This window comes from Galeopterus variegatus, unplaced genomic scaffold (genome assembly GCF_000696425.1).
Source record: "Galeopterus variegatus unplaced genomic scaffold, G_variegatus-3.0.2 Scaffold17178, whole genome shotgun sequence".
Lineage (NCBI taxonomy): Eukaryota > Metazoa > Chordata > Mammalia > Dermoptera > Cynocephalidae > Galeopterus > Galeopterus variegatus.
This window is the reverse complement of record NW_007743289.1, coordinates 6,254-19,333: the sequence shown is the minus strand read 5'-3', so window position 1 is coordinate 19,333 and position 13,080 is coordinate 6,254. Positions and strand designations below refer to the sequence as shown.

The 13,080-nt window shown below is 52.7% G+C and overlaps 2 pseudogenes; both read left to right on the top strand.

The window, feature by feature from the left end:
* The first annotated feature begins 10 nt into the window (after window positions 1-10).
* On the top strand, window positions 11-2,291 carry LOC103582646 (annotated as a pseudogene).
* A 462-nt stretch (window positions 2,292-2,753) lies between these two features.
* LOC103582645 lies at window positions 2,754-7,087 on the top strand (annotated as a pseudogene).
* Window positions 7,088-13,080: the final 5,993 nt, after the last annotated feature.

Here is a 13,080-nt window from a genome sequence, read left to right as displayed (position 1 = left end):
CGGGAGCAGAAAACGAGAGCTAAAGGAGGTGTTTGATGATGCCTCTGAGATCTGCAAAGAATCATCAGGGGTAAAGAAGCGATGAGTGCCCCACTTTGAGGAGGTGGAGGAAGAGCCGGAGCCGGTCCCTGGGCCTCCCTCAGAGCGCCCCGGCATGCTGACTCAGCTCCAGATGAAACAGATGATGGAGGCAGCGACGCGACAAACTGAGGAGAAGAAAAACCGCTGAGCTTCATCAGCCCCCTACACCTCAGGCAAAGCCACCTCCTTCCTCACAACCAGAGTGACTTGCCATTGGCAGTGCTGTGCAGCCCTCCCAGGCCGCCACTTTCATGAACGATGCCATTGAGAAAGCAAGGAAAGCAGCCGAACTACAAGCCCGAATCCAAGCCCAGCTGGCACCGAAGCCAGGGCTCACTGGCAATGCCAACGTGGTGGGCCTGGCTAAGCTCCATGCCGTAGGCATTGCTCCCCCAAAAGTGGAATTAAAAGATCAGACTAAACCTGCACCGCTGATCCTAGATGAGCAAGGTCGCACTGCAGATGCCACAGGCAAGGCGGCTGAGCTGACCCACCGCGGGCCCACTCGAAAGGCCAATACTCGTACTGTGATGAGGGAACAGTTCCAGCGACAGATGAAAGAAAAGCCATCAGGAGACATGGAATCCAATACCTTTTTTGACCCCCGAGTCTCAAGTGCCCCTTCCCAGTGCCAGAGACGTACTTTTAAATTCCATGACAAGGACAAATTTGAGAAGATTGCTCAATGATTACAGACAAAGGCTCAGCCAGAGAAGCCGCAGGCAGAGATCTCACAGGCAGCTCGAAAAACAGGCATCCATACTTCAATGAGGGAGATACCCCTGAAATTGAGGGGGTGGGACTCTTACACCATCCCCAGGGAGTTGCTCCCCCGAAGGTGGAATTAAAAGATCAGACTAAACCTGCACCGCTGATCCTAGATGAGCAAGGTCGCACTGCAGATGCCACAGGCAAGGCGGCTGAGCTGACCCACCGCGGGCCCACTCGAAAGGCCAATACTCGTGCTGTGATGAGGGAACAGTTCCAGCAACAGCTGAAAGAAAAGCCATCAGGAGACATGGAATCCAATACCTTTTTTGACCCCCGAGTCTCAATCGCCCCTTCCCAGCGCCAGAGACGCACTTTTAAATTCCACGTCAAGGGCAAATTTGAGAAGATTGCTCCACAATTACAGACAAAGGCTCAGCCAGAGAAGCCGCAGGCAGAGATCTCACAGGCAGCTCGAAAAACAGGCATCCATACTTCAACGAGGCTGGATACTTCCTAAGAAGGAGGTAAAGGGAGGAGATATCCCTGAAACTGAGTGGGGGGACTCTTACACCATCCCCAATGGCTTTGACTTTACAGAGCAAAATCCCAAGAGAGAAGATTATTTGGGAATTGCCAATCTTGTTGAAGATCCAGCCCAGCTGAAGCCTCCAGTCGACAATGACACACCAGTTACTCTGGGGGTATAACTTACCAAGAAGGAACAGAAGAAACCTTGGGGGCAGACAAGGAGGGGACACAGAAGGGATTACAAGAGAAAGTCAAGCTGGGCCTGACACCTCCTCCAGAACCCAAAGTGAGAATTTCTAATTTGATGCGAGTATTCGGAACAGAAGCTGTTCAAGACCCCACGAAGGTATAAGCCCCACGTCAGAGCTCAGATGGCAAAAGGACAGAAAGTGCTTGAAGAGACCAAGCCTTCCCAAAAACTCACAGCAGAACAGAGAATGGTCAAGAAAATTAAAAAGCTTAACGAAGACCTTTCACAGGGGGTACACATATCTGTATGTAGAGTTCAAAATTTGAGCAATCCAGCCAAGAAGTTCAAGATTGAGGCCAATGCTGGGCAAGTGTACCGGACAGGGGTGGTGGCACTGCACAAGGATGTCAACATGGTGGCAGTGGAAGGGGGCCCCAAGGCACAGAAGAAGTTTAAGCATCTGATGCTGCATCGGATAAAGTGGGATGAAGAAACATCTAACACTAAGGGAGATGAGGAGGAGGAAGCTGTGAAGAAAACCAGCAAATGCGCCGAAGACTGGAGCTTCGTAGAGACGAAGTTCCAACAGTGCCCTACAGAGAACATGGCTCGTGAGCATGTCAAGAAGGACGGGGCTGGACGCTGCTGGGACCTGGCACTGGGTTAGTCTGTGCTGGAGCCCCCTGACCGAGGCTGCTGCAAGCCCTTGCCTCCCCCACTTATCTCTGTCTTCCCAGTCGTCTCCCTTACTCTCCTTCCCAGCTCACCCCCCTGTGCGTGATCTCAGAACTGTGCCAAGCAGACACTGGGACAAAACCTCAATGAGATGCCACCTCTCACCCATGAGGATAGCTACTGTACATAAAAACAAACAAACAAACAAAACCCAGAAAATAACAAGTGTCGGTGAGGACGTGGAGAAATTGGAAGCCTTGTGCACTGCTGGTGGGGATGTGAAATGATACAGCTTGTCAAAAACAGTGCGGCAGCTTCTCAAAAAACTTAAATAGAATTATCACGTGATCCAGCAATGTCACTGCTGGCTACACTCCCAAAAGAAGTGAAAGGATCTCAAAGAAATATCCATACACCCATGTTTATTGCATCATTATTCACAAAGAGCCAAAAGGCAGGAGCAACCAACGTGTCCACTGACAGATGAATGGAGAAGCAACATGTGGTGCCTGCATCCGGTGGAATGCGATCAGCCTCAAAAAAGATGGAAGTTCTGACACGTGCCACAATGGGGAAGGACACTGAGGACATTATGCTAAGTGAGTTAAACCAGTTACAAAAAGACAATGTTGCATGATACCACCCACACGGGGTTCGTAGAACAGTCAAATTCACAGAGACAGAAAATGCAATAGGGGTTACCAGGGATGTGGAGAGAACACTGGAGAGTTAACTGTTTAATGGGGACAGTTTCAATTTCCGTTGATGAAAAAGCTCTGGAGGTGGATGGTGGTGTTGTTTGTACAACAATATTACTGAATTTTACACTAAAAAAATGGTTAAAATGATACACTTTATGTTATGTATACTTCATCGCAACTACAAAAAATCATGTGCATTTTACAAGTTAACACCAATCCTGGGCCGGCCTGTGGCTCACTCAGGAGAGTGTGGTGCTGACAACACCAAAGCCACGGGTTCGGATCCCATATAGGGATGGCCGGTTAGTTCACTGGGTGAGCGTGGTGCTGACAACACCAAGTCCAGGGTTAAGATCCCCTTACAGGTCATCTTTAAAAAAAAAAAAAAATCTTTACAGAATTTTAAATTTCCTAATCAATGGCTCAACACAGGCACATTGCTCTAGAGTAGGGTTTCTCAAGCTCGGCACTACTGATATTTGGGGCCAGATAATTACTTGTCATGGGCATTGTCCTGTGCCTTATAGGGCATTTAGCAGCATGTCTGCACCCTTTCCATTAGATGACAGTAGCAACCCTATCCTCAGTTGTGACAACGCAAGATGACACCAGACATTACCAAATGCTCCCTGGACACAAAATCACCACCAGCTGAGAACCACTGGTAAGAGTTCTGTGAATCCTGACTCAGTCCCAGATCCTGACAGTTGTCTGAGCAGCGTCAGCTTGGAAGTCCAGAGTCACACATCTGTCCCTTGAGGTATCAATAGTTAGAGGCGTCCGGTGCAGTCCTTCCCATCAACACCCCGAGACAGCCCTGCTTTGCTGCAGATTAACTTTCTAGACACTGAAGTTTAGAGAAGAGACAGTCTCACCTCAAGGAACCAGTTTCCTTTCCAGTGTGCATGAAATATTTTTAAAAATCAATTTGAGCTCTTAAATAGACAGACAGACAAGATTATTAACCCAGTTCTTTCTTGCATCTCATGTGGCAGAGAACAGGCCCTGTCATCGTGCTATAAGATCACGGATCCTAATCATTGCTGCCACCACTGGGGAGTGACTTCCTGAACTTACTGAACAGAACCAGAAACAAACTTGTCCAAGGACCAGAAACAGAAACAAAAATCAAGGGATGGAGCAGGAGGGAGCAGAATCCAGGAAGATAAATTCTGTGACCACCTGGGATCCACTCCAGGAGCCAAGAAAAGATAGTCCTGGATTAACTGACCTGAGAAGTGCACTTACTTCAGCAATGAAGTTTATTTGGTTGTGGAAGTTGAGTCTTCTTGGACGTCCCAATGGGATCTCCAAAACCATCGTGGAAGGATTTGTATTTTATTTTAATTTCATTTTTTCCATGAACTTTTTGAAGTACTCTCATACTATGGGCTGAATTGCATGTTGAAACCCTAATCCCCAGTGTGACTGTATCTGGAGAGAGGGCTGTGAGGAGGTGTTAAAGGTTAAATGAGGACATAAGCATGGGGTCTTGATCGCATAGGGCTGCACCCTCATAAGAAGAGGAAGAGACATCAGAACTCTCTCTCCACCACGTCAGGACACAGCAAGACAGGGGCCATCTACAGGCTAAGAAGAAAATCCTGAACCAGAAACAAACCCTGCTGTCACCTTGATCTTGGACTTCCCAGCCTCCTGAACTGGGAATTACAACTCCTGAGAAATAAATTTCTGTTGTTCAAGCCACCCAGTCCACAACATTTTGTTATGGTAGCCAAGCAGACTAATGCAGTATAATTCCCCAAAAAGTATCAGCATGACTCGCTTGCAAATACAGAAAGATTTATCTTAATCCATCAGTGAGGGGATCAGCCTGGGGGTAAAGCTGGGTCTCTGCTAGATTTTAAATGTGTGACCTACATCGACCCCACATTTTCTCACTACTCACATGTTCCTTAACGTCCCAAGATCTGGCTTTTATCCGATAGCATTCTCACCAGGGTGGGGGTCTTGAGAGATTTAAGCCACTTGTGGGGGGTCTTCCCCTCCCCAGGGACAGCTGAAGTGTGCATATGTGACGTTAGGCTGCAGGGATTCCTGGGGAAGTTTCATCCGCTACAAGAAGCACAGGATGGCTGTCTCCTTCCACCTGGACCAAGCAGGGCCACCGTCACACTGCCACCCGTGACCTTGAGGAGAAAGCCAGCCTGCAAGGTGGCAGAGCCATGTGCCTCTAGACTGACCAATAATAAAGACTGGTTAAAGCAACAAAAGGGGATTTGTTGGGTCAGGTAAGTGAAAAGTGTGGGAGGGATGGCTTCAGGTGCAGCTTGATCCAGGTGCTCAAGTGAGGTGCTCGGCTCTCCTGTCTTCCCTTTCAGCCACATTATCAGGAAGGCTCTTTCACATGGTGGCAAGGATGGACCCCTTAAGTCCTGTGGAAAGAGAGCTCGTTTCTCTATAGTTTGGGCAAAGTTATGAGGATGAGCACATGCCAACCTCTGAACAAATCAATGTGGTTGAGGCTGGAGCCCTCCATGGGAGGAGATCCTGGAGCTGGTCTTCCAGAAGCCCCAGGGGGAAGGCTGGCATTTGTGGACACACGGCTCCTGCCCTGGGGCCAGGGCTGGGCGGGAATCGGAGTAGGGAAGGCTTCCTGGAGTCCTGGAGGGTGCAGATAGAGAAGACATACGGAAAGGCCTGGCAAGGGGCCCTGCCTGTGTGCATGGGCCGGGGTGGGGGCAGCCAGTCTTCGGCCCTGCTGTGAGTGATGCACAGGGGGCCAGGGCTGCATGCAGCAGGGGTCGCCCAGGCAGGGCCAGCCGACAGGGCCACCGTCACACTGCCACCCGTGACCTTGAGGAGAAAGCCGGCCTGCAAGGTGGCAGAGCCATGTGCCTCTAGACTGACCAATAATAAAGACTGGTTAAAGCAACAAAAGGGGATTTGTTGGGTCAGGTAAGTGAAAAGTGTGGGAGGGATGGCTTCAGGTGCAGCTTGATCCAGGTGCTCAAGTGAGGTGCTCGGCTCTCCTGTCTTCCCTTTCAGCCACATTATCAGGAAGGCTCTTTCACATGGTGGCAAGGATGGACCCCTTAAGTCCTGTGGAAAGAGACCTCGTTTCTAACCCTAACCCTAACCCTAACCCTAACCCTTGCCTTCCACATCAGGAGGGCTGTCCCACACCCTGACTACAAGCCGCCCCGGACCTGGAGAACAACTTCACGCTGCTTAAGGTGCTGGGGGGAGAGGGGAGAGGAATTGAGAGCTTGCTCCTCCCCAAGTTGCACCTCACTCACCTGCCCCCTCCTGTCTGTCACCTGTAACTGGATGGGAAGGTGAGGCCCAGCAGGACCATCCAGCCCCTGGCCCTACCTAGAAGGCACCAGGCAGTGGTGGCAGGAACCCGGTGCAGCGTGGCTGGCTGGGGGCTGACCCGCCAGGGCGGGCAGATGGCCCAGGCCCTGCAGGAGCTGGACGTCCACGTGCTGGATGCCAGGATGTGCAATAACAGTCATTTCCAGCACGGCAGCATTACCCCCGACATGGTCTGCCTGGCTGCTGACTCCAACAACCAAGCCCCCTGCAAGGTGATGGTGCACGGGGGCAAGGACAGCCTGGCCTGGCAGGAGGGCCGTGGGCTCCACTGTCTGCACCGACAGCAGCCCGTGGCCAGGACAGTGACCCAGGCAATCCCCTATCACTCCCATCCTCTGGGGAGTCCTCGAGGGTGGCAGCAGCCCCATTTGTCAGATGTAGAAACAGAGGCACAGAGAGGTTAAGCAACTTGCCCAAGGTCACACAGTCCAGGAGCGGTGGCACTGTGGTGTGAGCCCCAGCACCAAAGATGATCTGGGCACAGAGTACTGCATGTGCAAAGGCCCTGGGGTAGGAAGAAGGAGCCGATAGCATTCAAAGAACAAGAAGGAAGCAGGGAGGAGGGGATGTGTGTGGGGCGTGTGAACAGCCCCGAGTGTCTTACTGGGGGTAACCAGGCCCCAGCTAGGGCACCCTGGCCACCCTCCAGTGGTCACAGAGGCTGACCCATGCTCTGTCCTTCTGGCAGGGTGACTCAGGTGGGACCGTGGTATGTGGCAAAGGCTGACTAGCTGGGATCCTGTCCTTCAGCTCCAAGACCTGCACTGACATCTTCATGCCTCCTGTGGCCACGACTGTGGGTCCCTATGTGTCCTGGATCCAGAAGATCATTGGCCGCTGGCCGTCCCAGCCTCCAGCCTGATGCTCCGGGGCACCAGGACTAACGGGAAGGACAGGGGAGGAGCGAGGAGGGGACTGGGACTGTCTTGGGGTGGGGGGCAATAAATCGTGTTTGTGAGCGGGGTCGAGGGGTCCGTGAGCTCCAGACCCTAGCCCTAGCTCTACAGCTATCCTGACGAGTTGTGACCAGCACCAGGCCTTGTCACCACCCAGACCCTGAGGACAGGTAGGGCCAGACANGGGGTGGGGGGCAATAAATCGTGTTTGTGAGCGGGGTCGAGGGGTCCGTGAGCTCCAGACCTAGCTCTACAGCTATCCTGACGAGTTGTGACCAGCACCAGGCCTTGTCACCACCCAGACCCTGAGGACAGGTAGGGCCAGACACGGCCCCAGGTCAGAGAGGATGCAGTGGAGCCTGAACTCAGGCAGGAGGTGACATCTGTGCCAGGTTTAGACACTATTTGAAAAACGATTGTAGGCATCAGAACCAGCAGTTTAGGAGCTGAGAGATGCTCCCCAACCCTGGAGCAAAGCAGAGCCTCGGCAAGAAGCCTGACCCAAGGCACAGGCACTGGTCCGGAGGCCGTGGCTGCACGTGGACGTGCTAGCGCTGGCTGTCCTGGGCCAGGCCAAGAACCGGTCTCGGGCCTCACTGCCGGGTTCCAGGCTGGACGGTCCCACTTGCACCTCTGTGGTTCTGAGGGAGAGGCCATTCGAATAAACAAAAGTGCAGTTCCTGCTTGTGCACGGCGAGGCAAACCAGACTGGGGGGAGCAGGGCTGTGCGGGGACCACCGGAGTCCACTGCAGAACAGCCACAGCTCCTCACTCGGCATCGAGGGAGCTCCGTCCCTCCATGAGCGTGCAGGTGGCCGCAGTGCAGCAGCTCACCTGCAGCTCTTGACCTGGCTGCATGTTCACACACATGGAGCTTCAAAAAGTCCCTGCTGCTGTGCCGGCCTGACTCATGCTGGAGCAGGCTGTGCCCAGGGGCTGTGGGGGATCCCTGTCCAGCAGGAGAGCCAAGGGACATGGTGACAGAGATGAGTTATCCAAACTCGAGCACAAGCCCCTTGGAGTGTGATGGAGGTGGTGACGCGGTGATGGAGGCAGGGCCATGTGCAGGTGAACAGACTCCCACGAGCAGAGGGGCCGGCATGCGGGGGAGGCCTTCCCGGACAGTCTGATGCATCCTGGCTCAGGCGGCTGTTACACTGGACCATGGTTCTCAAACCTCAGAGAGCGTCAGACTCAGCTGGAGGGAGCCTGGAGCTCCTCAGCAGAGGGTCTGGGGCCCAGGACTGTGAGTGTCTGACAAGCACCCAGTGAAAGGCTGACACTGAACTGAGAGAACTCTGAGAGCGGGCAGGGACCCTGCCCTCCACGCGTGGCCCGTGGCGGCAGCCTCCGCATCCCGCGAGCTTGTGGGAGCACCGACCCTTCAAGTCTGAGTGAGCTTTGTGCAGGTGCCACCACCCCAGCAGGGCTATCCTGGGCCAGCCAAGGGGCAGGAGTTTCTTAAGTCTTCAGAAACATTATCCACTTTCTCCTTTTCTCTGAGATCAGTGTCTTCCTGAGCTCCATCGTCCCCCCACAGTTTGCCTAAAGCTGGGGCGAGGGCAGCTCTGGACAAGGGCTGGGCTGGAGGGGAGCCTGTTGGTGGGAAGGGGCGAGATTAACACGACCCCTGAGGGCAGCCTCTGAGTGGCCTCCCCACGGCTGAGCCTAAATGTACAACCTGCCCTTAAAACTCGCCCGTCACAGTCTGTGCCACCTGCCCTGCTCCTTCCCTGCAACCCCAGCAGGCAGGACCCCCTTCCCGGCCTCAACTCTCCACCTAAAGAGAATTCATCAGGCTCCTCTAGTGCAGGCTCCCGTCCCCCTCCCCTGACAACCCCATCATGGATTGCTCTGCTGGGGACTTCATCGTGGGATGGCTGGAAAGAAACAGCCAGACGGGAAACGTCCTTCCTGAATGTTGCTGGGCCTGACACTCTGAGGACATGACCTTCCATGCAGCCATCGGTTGAGAACATGTCCCACCTGGTGGAAAAGCCCAGTGGTCTTCAGTTCCCTAAAGGACTATAAGCGAAAAACATTTACCTTGACTATCAACTGAAATGGAAGATGTGCACCTTTTTAAAATAAGCCCGCTCCACCCTCGTGCCTTGTCGCAAAATACACAGCTGACAAACGCCGGTGAGTGTAACAGGCTGACGCTGGCCCACCCTAGCACAGGGCCCCCGTCGGGAGGGTGCGACCGCACATGACCCTTGGACACAGCAGCCCCTCCCCAGGCCCCTGTCAGAGCCCGGCTTCCATCGCCTGGCCCTGGTCAGACCCTAAGCTCCTGGGAGTGGGGGCAAGGTTACCTCTGTGTCCTCATTGTGTGGACAGCAGCCACTTTATAAATGTGAGCAGTGGAGACGGGGACAAAGGAGGGCGAGGAGGGGAGATGGGGGAGAAGCAACGATCCCTCTCCTTTCTCTCTCAACTTCCACACTCAGTCGTTCTTTCAGGACAATTCACATTTCCTGAGATGATTAACAAGCTCTTTCCAAAGGGAAAGTCTTGATATAAAGAAAGGAAGAACCAGGCCAATGTATCCTGCCTCTGGAGGCCTGTCCAGCAGGCCAGCCACCTCCTCAGGCCGCGTTCTGACGGCCAGAGTGCGACAGTGTCCATCGGCACCCGCAGGATCGTCCCGGCACCCAGTGAGGTCAATGGCTTGAGGTCGCTGTTCTCCCAGCAGGAGGGGCCTTACATGGTCCACAAAGGCTACCAGAGGCGCTCACGTCCTTCCCCAAATCCCACAGGACCACGGTCAGGGCTGGGCGGGTGGTGAGCGTTAGTAAGTCCCCACCCCTGCCAGGGAGCCCCGGGTTCACGTGTCCACCCTTCCCCAATCCCCCGTCAACCCTGGCATCAGAGCAAGCAAGTCCTGCATTTTTACTCCTCTTTTCCAGACCACTTGGGGTGTTCTGAACTCTTGGCATTTCCACACCCATTTTGGAATCAGCTTGTAATTTCTACAAAGAAGCCTGGTGGAATTTGGTTGGGATTGCTTGAATCTACAGGTCAACCTGAGGAGACACAACACCTTCAGAAAACCCGTGACCTCCTGTCTTTCCGTTTACTTGGATCTCCTCTGAATTCTCTCTGCAATGTCCTGCAGCTTTCAGGGCACAGGTCTTGTCCGTGTTTGTTAAGTTCATTCTGTAAGCATTTTATGCTGCTTGAACGTATCGTGACACTGGAGGAGAGGGTCTGGGGAGGCCTGCTGGCCAGCCTCAACCTACCCCGTCCTCTAGCAGGTTCCCGACTCCCCCACTGGAAAGAATTCAAGAGCAGAGTCACAGTAGAAAGTGACTCTGGTCAGGTTTAATGTAATGAATAAGAGACACAGATTTCACAGAGAGTGCGGCCTAGATCCAGCGACCAAGCAGGGCCTGCACCAAGTTTAACACAAAAGCAAGAATTGCACACTTGAAGTTCAGCACAGGGTGCAGGCGGCTACAGAGAGCGAGCAGCTGCCCATTAAAAGTAAGTTTAACACAAAAGCAAGAAACGCACCCCTCCCAGTGAAGTGCAGGTGGGCCCAGAGCGAGCAGCGACCCACCTTCTGCTGGGATTCAGCTTTCACAGTCTCACTATCCAATGCGTATTCATGATGCCTAATGAATATTCAACTAAGGAGGTGGTTCCCAGTTATGTAGCAGGTTACGTAACCGTCTTGCACGGGCTCGGTTGGTCTCTTTTTAGGGCACACTCATTGGTCAAATTCTATCACATGCACCAAACATACTGAAGAATATTCGGTGCTCTCCAGCGCTTCTGGCGGAAGGTCCTTCAGGGATAAACTCCTTTTTACTGAGGATGTTCGGCCAGTGACTTTACAGGAGTTTGCCTCCTGTGCTCTCAGTCTCCACGTGCTGGTGCCACAAGTAAGTGCTACAGGCCACCCCAGCTTAGGACTCAGAGGCAGGGCTTGAGTCCTAGAAGAGTCATTTGAGACCCAGGGGAGTGGCCGGAAACTCAGAGGAGTGGCCTGAAACCTGACCCCAGGGGACTGAGCACCTCCTCCTCAATAGCGAATGATACCAGTTGCTTGGTGCTGGTGTAGAAAAATGCATTTACAGAAATTTGCGTTTTGAACATTGACCTTCTATCCTGCAATCTTGATAAAGTCCATTTAATAATCAACAGTTTAATACCAGAAATAGTGTTCTGGTAGCTTTCTAAATCTTCCCTTAGAATTTTCCATATATTGGGCTGGCCCAGTGGCGCACTCAGTAGAGTGCAGCGCTTGGGAGCGCGGCAGCGCTCCCGCCGAGGGTTTGGATCCCATATAGAGACCGGTCCGCTCACTGGTTGAGTGCGGTGCGGGCACGACACCGAGGGTTGTGATCCCGTTGCCGGTCACGAAAAAAGACAAAAAGGAAAAAAAAAAGAATTTTCCATATATTTATCATGACATCCACAGAGAAAGATCGTTTTACTTCTTTTCCAGTATAAATGCCTTTTTCTTCCTTTCTTGCTCTCTGCCCCTGAGGACCTCCGGTGCAACATTAAATGAAGCAGAGCCTGGGCAGCCTTGCTGGCCCTGGTCACAGGGAAACGCCTGGCTCCTGGCTGTACATGATGGAGCTGTGCGCTTCCCGGAAAGGCTCTTCACCAAGCTGAGGAACTTTCCCTCCGTTCCTGTTTGCTAAGAGGTGTTTTATTTCCTTTGGTTTCGTGAATGGCTGTTGAACTGTATCAAATGCTTTTACTGCATCTATTGAACAGTCAGACTCTGTTTTGTTGGGAATTTTTCCCTTAAACGAGGGAAATTAATACAGTGAATTACATAGGTTGTGTTTCAGATGCTGCATCAACCCAGCACTCCTGGGGTCATCCCCACTTGGTCACGGTGGGTTGTGTTCTTTGTATATTGCAGGATCTGAGTTGCTAATATTTTGCTATGGGCCTTTGCATCTACATTCATGAGGTACACTGGTCTGTAGTTTTCCTTTTAGCCTCAGGGCAACACAAGCCTGATAAAATGGGGGGCAGTGCTCCCCAATCCTCTGTTTTCTTGCTGCAAGTGGCAGAGAGAAAGCTGAATGTCACGCTCACTCACAAGCACCCGTGCTGTGAGCACCAGGCCAGGTCCCCAGCAAGGCTGATGGCCCCTGCTCAGCCTGCATCTCCCTCCTCCCTTGGATCCCCCTGCCCCCTGTGTCCCTGCACCCTGAACTGCACACAGGCCCCAGCCTGGCCCCCAGGCCCCACCCCACCATCCCACATTCACCTTGGCCTTCGTCTCTGGGAGCCTCTCTCACCACACAGGCCTGGTTTGGGCACCTTCCTTACAGGCCCCAATGCCAAGCACATGTTAGGCCATGATGCAGCCATGCAGTGACCACGTGCCAACACACACCCAATTCACGAAGCCCGGGCCTTGTAGATGAGCTGAGATTCTGGGGGAAGAACCCCTGCCCTGCTCACACAATGAAGTCGGGGCATCAAAACAGCCACATGCATGTCGGTGCACGCTTGAGCCAGCAGGACAGGCTGGCCCTATGTTCTGTGCTGTGTTCGAGCTTCCCACAGACCAGTGCCAGGTGGTTTTGTACCCTATTTGTCCAGGCTCAGGGGCTTCTTCCTGTTCTTGCAGGCAAGCTTACCCTCCCCTCCACTGTGTTATTCCAGTTCTAGAAGTACAAACACCGGATGAAACACCCCTGATGACAGAGGGGACAGTGGCCAGACCCCCACCGTCCATCCCAGATGTCAACAGGACTCTGCATGGGGGAATCATCTGTAAAGCACCTGCTCCAATCTCTTGTCCATTTTTATTTAATCACTGGTCTTATTACTGAGGACAAGAATCTATAGGTTCTAGATGCTTGTTCCTTGTCAGACATATGAGCTACACATATTTTCTCCAGGCTGTAGTTTGCTTCCACATTTTTGAAACAAGTTGTTTGAAAAGCAAAATTTGTTAATTTTTATGATCTCCAGTTTGTCTTTT